Raw genomic sequence first — 7748 nt, 5'->3', positions numbered from 1 at the left:
TCCAACAACACAACAACCCAATATTCCAACAACCCAACAACCCAATATCCCAACAACACAACAACCCAAAAGCGCCAACACTGACATTGCCGAGAGACTAAATAGAGGCAGGGCCAATCAAAGACAGGTGTGACAAACAAGACACAGGTGGAACACATTAGGGGCGGAGCAAACAATCAGGTAAGGCCGGCACAGGAAGCTAAACCGCACACAAGGCACACAGGGAAGGAAAACTTCCAAAATAAAACAGGAAGCAAAGCAAACAAAAAACTCAAGGTAAAGAAAACCAAAAAGTCCAAACTGTGCTTTTAACGTGTCGACGAACCTCGACATGAGAGTCTCACACACAACACCTTTGGATGGTTCTCTCTGTCTCATTGAAAGTATCCATGCCTGTCCACAGTTGTTTATATTCTTAAGCCTTGAACTGACATCTTGAGGTCAATTATCCTGCTTTTTAGCTCTGCTAACATTTCACTCCATAGAGTTCAGTTTATATTAGCAAGCAGCCAATCATGCTGCTGCTGCTGCTGCTGCTGCTGCTGCTGCTGCTGCTGCTGCTGCCTTCAGCTCCACACACTGCAGCTGCACGTTTGCTCCCTCCAGCCCATTCCCCAGAGCAGCAAACGTAATCCTGTTTAAATTACCGCTAATGTGAGATCGAAAAAGCTAATCAAGGACAAAAAGACGATGTTGTTCTTTGCTTAAGCGACACCGGGGGGAAAAAAAGACTTGAATTCTGCAGATAAATGTTTAAAATCACAGGTTTTGAGCGGCCCGTGGTGTCCTGTAGCTGCCTGAGTGGGTGGGGTCTGTTTGATTTATCACCACTGCGACGAGCCAGATCTGTTCTGTTGGGTCAGGAACGCAAAAAAAAACCCCAGCCCCGTCTGATTGTTTCCAGGCTGCAGGTGTGGTTCTGGTGCAGTTTCACTTCTCTTTCCTCGCTCTTTATGAATTCATTTGAACTTTATTTAACCACGGCCTTCAATTAGAGCAAATCCTTTCCAATGGTGATCTGCTTAGACTCGAGTCTGAGACTGTGGAGAAGTTAGAAAACAGCTGGGGGACGCCGATCGAACGTGGAACAAGAAGGTTTAAGCGCAGTCAACAGCCCTCTTAGACATACAAGTGCTAAGTAGAACCATATAAGGTTCTTCAGCTTGTCCTTTGTGGCTCCAGGGAGAACCTTTTTATAAAGGTGCCACCTGGAACCCTTTGAAAACCCTTTATTCAGGAAAGGGATTTCAAAGGGTTCTCTGGATCATTAAGTGTTACCAAGAACCCTTGAAATCGCTTTCTTCAGGAAGCAAATGGTTCCAGGTAGAACCTTTAGCCCTTGTAGAAGGACCCTTTTGGAACCCTTATTTCTAAGAGTGTGCACTCATAGAAATAAAAGTGCTAAGTAGAACCATATAAGGTTCTTCGGCTTGTCCTCATAGGAGAACCCTTTTTGGCTCCAGGTAGAACCTTTTTTTTATAAAGGTTCCACCAAGAACCCTTTTAAAACCCTTTATTCAGGGAAGTGGTTTTACAGGGTTCTCTGGATCAAAATGGTTCTTATAGGAACCATTAGTGTTACCAAAAACCCTTGAAAAACCCTTTCTTCAGAAGGCAAATGGTTCCAGGTAGAACCGCAGCCCTTGTAGAAGGACCCTTTTGGAACCCTTATTTCTAAGAGTGTGCACTCATAGAAATAAAAGTGCTAAGTAGAACCATATAAGGTTCTTCGGCTTGTCCTCATAGGAGAACCCTTTTTGGCTCCAGGTAGAACCTTTTTTATAAAGGTTCCACCAAGAACCCGTTTAAAACCCTTTAATCAGGGAAGTGGTTTTACAGGGTTCTCTGGATCAAAATGGTTCTTATAGGAACCATTAGTGTTACCAAGAACCCTTGAAAAACCCTTTCTTCAGGAAGCAAATGGTTCCAGGTAGAACCTCAGCCCTTGTAGAAGGACCCTTTTGGAACCCTTATTTCTAAGAGTGTGCACTCATAGAAATAAAAGTGCAAAGTAGAACCATATAAGGTTCTTCGGCTTGTCCTCATAGGAGAACCCTTTTTGGCTCCAGGTAGAACCTTTTTTTTATAAAGGTTCCACCAAGAACCCTTTTAAAACCCTTTATTCAGGGAAGTGGTTTTACAGGGTTCCCTGGATCGAAATGGTTCTTATAGGAACAATTAGTGTTACCAAGAACCCTTGAAAAACCCTTTCTTCAGGAAGCAAATGGTTCCAGATAGAACCTCAGCGAAACCCTATTTCTACTTCTAGATTTCGTTCACATTTACACATTTTTGTCGTCCCGTAACTTTAACAACAACAAAAGTTTTCTCGGTTTGAATCATTGTTCAACAACGTTCTCTAAGAGATGATCATTATCAATGCCAATCGCCTTTTAAATCAGATAAATCACAGATATCACAATCTAAGACGATATCTTGTCTCATGTCAACACAATCGATGAAATATATATAATATATTGCCTGCTGTGCTTTGAGTCCCAATGAATATCGAGTGTTTTTTTTGGCTTTAAAGTCACAAGATGGAGTCAAAGAAGAAGACTGTCGGTCGTGGTAAAAACTTCCGTCCATTACTAACCACCCACACCAATCCTCTGAGAGACCACAGACCCTCCTTCAGTGGCTGCAGTAATAATAATCGATGCCGTGCCGTGACACAAACCACCAGAGGAGACTCTGACTCACGGAGACACAGCAGAGACACCAGGGGACATATTCCCCCTCCGATCTTGGATGATTAGTGTGTTGCGGTGCAGTCTGGGGCAGCTTCTCCCAGAGACTCAATGTTGTGACTTAGACATATATACTATAATATACATGCACACAACACTCGGCTAATACGTCTACGCCAGCATATACAGTTTTACTGTATGCTATATTTAGACTGTAATGTAATCACTCTGCAAGTTTCACCTCTTTCACTATTGGCCCACAGTTTAAAACATGCTAGCCATACTTTTTCTGTTAATATACCAAATCATTGTATATACAGAATATGTAAGAGGATTTAGATCACTGTCAGCTTTTCTTTTTTAGAGACATAAAAATAAAAGACACTTTAAACTTGGCTTGTGTAATCCATGACGCCAAACATGTCTACATTATATATACTAGCGCAGTGTCCGTAGGAAGTATGTATTCCTATAGTGGGAGCTGAAGAAGATTTTTTTAATTATGGTAATACATGAAAAGGAACGTAAAGGCAGAGGCGACGAATAGCATTAGCGTAGGGCTAACATAATACAAACATTGTGCAACCTCATTAGGTACAACGCATTTTTTTAGCGTAGCTAGCTGTTATAACGCGGCTGACAGTCACAAAACAGCTAGCTACGCTAACGCTTATCGAAAATGAAAACATTTGCGTTGTGCCAGATGAGGTTGCACAGTGTTTGTATTATGCGAGCCCTACGCTAATGCTAATCGCAGCCTCGCTAGCTTACCTTTGGAAACGGGTTTGCCAAGTTAGCCGCAAAAAAAAATATTAGCATGCTTGCTAATGCAAAATAAATAATGGACACCTCTTCACTCACACCTCCCCGCCCCAGACAGCACAGCTGCTGCTGATGAGCCGCTGCCTCCCTGGTGAAAGTGCAGCGCGATAAATCGGCTAAAATTAAAATTCCTCCAAAAAATGTAAAAATCAAGGCTGCACACCATCGGGCCATGCTCAAACCGTATCCAAAGTCTTAGGGCAATCTGACTAACGATCAGCGAGATATGCCGGTCACAGACAGACGCAACTTGCTTTATAGATAGATGATAAATCATTATGCATTCATCATACTATTTCAAGAATCATTTAACGTGTACTGCATTTATATGATAAAGTTATATGTTGAGTGTTTTATTTTTCATCATAGGGGTAATCAGAGCAGTTCTACCTCCGTCTAGTTCCAGATCATTTCCGCACATTCTGTTTTCGTCTAAACTGAGGGGTCTCCCAGAGGTCGCCTGTGGAAAGGGGGGGGGGGGGGGGGGGGGGGGCGGTTTCACATCATCATAATCGGCCAGGAACCTTCACCCAGATATCCTCATTTTCACAGCAGGAACATAACTTTAACCGGAAAAACCGCAGAACGTATGGTTTTTTTCAGGCCAGCAAATTAGTAGCTGGGTTAAAAGTGAGCGAAAAACATTACCAGGCGTGATTACCACACCGCCGCGTTTTGTGTGTGTTATATGTCATTTTGGAGTCGTATGACAGCGGGGAGGAACCAGAACATCAGCCAAACGAGGTACAGGGGGGGGGGGGCTGATGTAGGAAGAGCATATGGAAAGCATTTGGCAATCTGGTAATCTGAGACTAAAATCTGGGGTCAGGCTTTTAATAGTTGGCGAGGCGAGGGACATCTCGCTGACCCCCGCGAGATGGACGTAAATATACTTGCACACACACACACACACACACACTGCTGTCAGCCCACGTCCATGTGGCAGTGATCTGGAACTCCAATTAGCAGAGGATGGCAGTGGAAGCAAGGGGAGGGTGAAATTGGAAAAGAGGTTTCTCTGATTGAGGGGAAATGGGAAACAGGCAGAAACCAAAACTTGCCCTTTAGCCTCTCACACACACACACACACATAGGATTAAATGACGGTTACTGGATCAGTACCGAAGTTGTCCCCTGTGATTACGGCCCCCCCGGATGCCGATATACAGTACGTTGGTTGGTTCTTGACAGAAGAAAGGTTACAGATTGAATCCCCGGCTAATCTGATGACTAGCATAATAAGCCTCTATCTCAACTTCTGTTTAGATAGCGGCAACAAATACGGAGGCAAAGGTCAAACCTTGAAACCATGTGGGACGATGGTGGACGAGCCCAGCTCCAACTCCATGCGAGGCGGCCTTCCAGGTAATTTTGAGTGTCGTTCAGCATTAGCGTGAAGCCTTCCAGCGCGTCTGTCCGGAGAGTCGCGTTAGCACGGCGGCGCTGAAAATAGCTCAAGAAATACATGTGATTTAAAGCTAATGATATGACGGAGGATATTATTCAACTCTACAAAGACAAAAACCGTCCAGTGAAGGAATAAATATCTGCTTCATGTTATGTTAAATATAACAGCGACAAACAAGTCATTGAGGTATAATCTTAAAATCTGTAAAGATTACAAATTAAAGCGGGAAAAACTGCATCATAAAAACATGCAAAATGTACATTTGAAAAGACACGGCATTGTTTCTGGAAACGAAAATGGCTCTAAACGCTGTTAGCGCATGTGCTAGGCGGTGCCCGTGTGTGGCGCTGTGACACCGCTCCACCAAAAAAAACAGAGAAGAAGACGTTGTAGCATGAAGCGCATAACGCAAGCAAAGAGTATACGTTACATTACAACTAGCGCTGGGCACGTTAGCGGCGCTAACGGCGGTTGACGGCACCGGAGTCCAGGCACCGTTCACCAGTTAGCTCCGTTAGCTGTGTTAGCTCCTTTAGCGCCGTTAGCGCGCCTACGGTCGTACTGGAGCGGTCTGTTTATTAAACGAAAAGAGCAGCGCTGAAAATAACTAGCGTACCTTTGTAACTGCGTATGCGTGCCTCTGTTGTTAAAGTTTAGCGCTACTTTAGAGACTAATTTTGGCGTCCCGGCGACTACGACGATAGCGGCGGTGACAAACCAGCACAAGTAGCGCATCGGACGAAAGAAGCAACTTGAGATTAAACGAACAGATGCTGTCGTTTCTGTTCGTTTTTTGGTAGAAAATAGCATTCGTTTGTGAGCTTAGCTTTGTTCTGGTACAGCGGTTGCCTTCTTTCTTTCACTGCGCAAGCTAAATAAAGCACCTCTGCAAACATCCAATGGAAACGTGTGTGTGTGGCCCCTTCAGAAATCAAACGCCAACTTTATTGAATCGAGTTAGCACTCGATCATCTCGCATCGGTTCATCTAAATCCCCTCAGTGTGTGGAATTATTCACCGTCCAGGTGTCGTCGTCCTCCCAGGAAACGTGGACGCCGCTCCCTTGTAAGCGCCCCATTGGCGAACCTCAAGTGTCCTCGAGATGGTTTCCCCCGGGGTGTTCCAACTGGAGGGTAAAAAAAACAACAAAAAAACAGACAAATCCCACGGGTTTAGTGCTGTCCGCATGAAACAAACCCCGCCCCCCGCCGAACAGATCAGAGAATAATCCCGGGTAAACCAGGATTCAGCTGGACCGCCTCTTAAACCTCAAATTACGACGTACAATCGCAGCATTTCTGTCAAATATAATTGGCCTGTCAGCGACACAAAGAAACACCAGTGACCCTCCAAAAGTCTTTGTGCTGCCCTGTGAGGCGCTTTCTTGTACTGTATAAGGGTGGGGGGGGGGCCCAAAGTGGAAAAACTCCATTATCACTCCAAACGCGATGCCTTCTGAGCTTTTCCCAGTTACTCGCGGCAACCAGCGTCTGTCAGTCACCGATGACTGGCAGAACGCTGGCGTTTTATCTGTTTGTACAGCTCCAGAGTCTACACGGGGGCCTCTCCGCCTTTATGGAGGTCAAATAAAGTCTCGTACGTCAGTCATCCTCGTCTGTGATTTTTAAAACGCCAACCCTTCGCTTTGTCGACGCCGATCGAGTCTGCGGGAACCAAAACTTGTAAAGGCCGCCGTTGTATTCGTTCCCCACTCAAGTCAGAATTGAACATGTAGCCGTTGACTTAAAAAGCCGTTTTCCAATCTTTGACACTGTGCAGAGCTTTCAGGCTTTGGAAAGACTTCCTGCAGCACTGACAAAGGTCAAAGATTAGCTGTCGCCCCTTAAAAGGAACACGGATTCACTTAATTAACAGAGAAACAGACAAAGAGTGTCAGAATAATTAGCAGAGAGAATAAACCCATATAACAAGTTCCCATAGATGCACTAAAGCCTACTCCTGGATCTCTGCACAAACACATCTAAAACGTGCTTTTTCTCCATAAACCTAATATTGCATTAACATTTAAATGTATATATATATTAAAAAAAACACTTACGAACACATGGAGCCCATTTCCAGCCCATCTTTTTTAAATATGTAAATAATGACTTTGGGGGAGAGAGATGTGGAGATAAAATAGCGAGGCAGTTTATATCAGATCGCAGCATCGGCCGGGTCCTAATAACTAACAGGCAGTATTATTAATTATAATAATAATAATAATAATAATAATAATGAATTTTCTGATGTTATTGACTGCAAAGGAGGCCTTTCATCGCGTGTCTTATCACGTTTCTTACCTCACGCACGCTTTTTGCCGCTCTGGTTGTGTACATTACTTATAGATTAAGTGCGTATTTAGACATAATTACACAAAAGCAGTAAGTAAATAATCCTATAATGACACACAGGGACGCAGGGGGCAACACAAAACAGTGGTATTTGTGACAAAAGTGACTTATTTCAGCGGTTGTGTACGTGATAATGTGTATTTAATATATTAATATATATATATATATATATAAATATATTAAATACACTTATCATATGTATATGTATACATATGATACATATGCATATATATGCACATATATTATATAAAAATATATATACATATATTCACACATATATATACATACATATATAAATATATGTATAACATATTGTAAAATCATGTTTTGTTACATAAAGTTGCTATTCTATTCATATATGTGTATATATGTATTTACATATATATATACATATACACAAATATATATCTGTATTATATATGTATATATATATAATACATAAAAACATATAACATACATATACACATATATATT

The sequence above is a fragment of the Microchirus variegatus genome, assembly GCF_963457635.1.
Source record: "Microchirus variegatus genome assembly, chromosome: 19".
NCBI lineage: Eukaryota > Metazoa > Chordata > Actinopteri > Pleuronectiformes > Soleidae > Microchirus > Microchirus variegatus.
The sequence above is the reverse complement of the archived record's forward strand: the minus strand, read 5'-3'. Positions refer to the sequence as shown.